The 1,029-nt window shown below is 36.2% G+C and overlaps 1 protein-coding gene across 1 annotated transcript in view; it reads left to right on the forward strand.

Annotated features, from left to right (window-relative positions):
* The window catches only part of LOC117116330, a gene marked incomplete at its 3' end in the record, with an annotated part of 6,101 nt that overhangs the window by 4,511 nt on the left and 561 nt on the right, over positions 1-1,029 (forward strand). The gene's annotated exons all lie outside the window — the stretch shown is intronic.

Here is a 1,029-nt window from a genome sequence, read left to right on the forward strand (position 1 = left end):
GGGAAAGGGCCCCCCCCCCCCCCAATATTTTGACTATCTATTGGATAAAATGGGGATTTACACACAAAATACTGTCACAGAAATAATTTGCGCTGTCTTATGCGCTTATAAAGATGAAAATTAGCATAATGTTGATAACAAAATTATTTTATCTGGTACCAATCTAAGCTCTTCTTTCTTTAGATGTTAGAGGTACTTGCAAAGAGAGCCACATTTCACACTGAAGGGTGTGTACGTCATCAGTAATGTAATGTTTAAGGTTATATTGGTTGATGAGGAATTTATTGATTAGGCCTATAATAGCAAATTGCATCAATTTATTTTTAAGTGTTCCGCTTCAGATGGAGGCACATTCCATGTCCGTACAAGGGCACACATTGGCGCTAACACCAGGCGCGTAACAGGGGTCTTGGGTCAGAGTGGGTATTTATTTTTTTAAATTTTTTATTTCAACCATCTTTAAAGAGGGTAACGTAACCCTTCTAGTTTAGCCCAGTAGGTTAACTGATATTCAGGGGCCGCCTTTAATAAAATTAAAGAACAGTACAAACAACATCATTACAACATAATAATAATAATAATAATAATAATAATAATAATAATAATAATAATAATAACAACAATAATAACAAATTCTAATTTCGTTGGAATTGATCAAAACTCCCTAAAATGTGCAATTTTTAGAGGAAATTGGGCCATGAACAAGAAATGCGCGCAAAATTTGAGGTTTTTAGGCACTTTCAGGGGATGAAAGGGCATTTATAAAGGGGTGGGGAAGATTTTTCAAAGATAGATATTTTCCCCTTGTCCTCCAGAGGTTACGCCATCAGGCAGCATAGATCAAAGGAGTTATGACAGTTTTTAAAGTGGAGAAGGGGTTGCAGGGTGTTGTGAGTCTGGTCGTTATGTTATCTTCCTTTTTATTCTTGTCTTTATTTTTCTCTTCTCTTTTTCTTTCCTTTTCTTTTCCTCTTCTTTCTCTTTCCCTCCCTCTCCCCTCTTTCTTTTCTCTTATTACCCAGCCCGGTA

Source organism: Anneissia japonica, unplaced genomic scaffold (genome assembly GCF_011630105.1).
Source record: "Anneissia japonica isolate Jap-2015-1 unplaced genomic scaffold, ASM1163010v1 scaffold287803_len37860_cov103, whole genome shotgun sequence".
Taxonomy (NCBI): Eukaryota; Metazoa; Echinodermata; class Crinoidea; order Comatulida; family Comatulidae; genus Anneissia; species Anneissia japonica.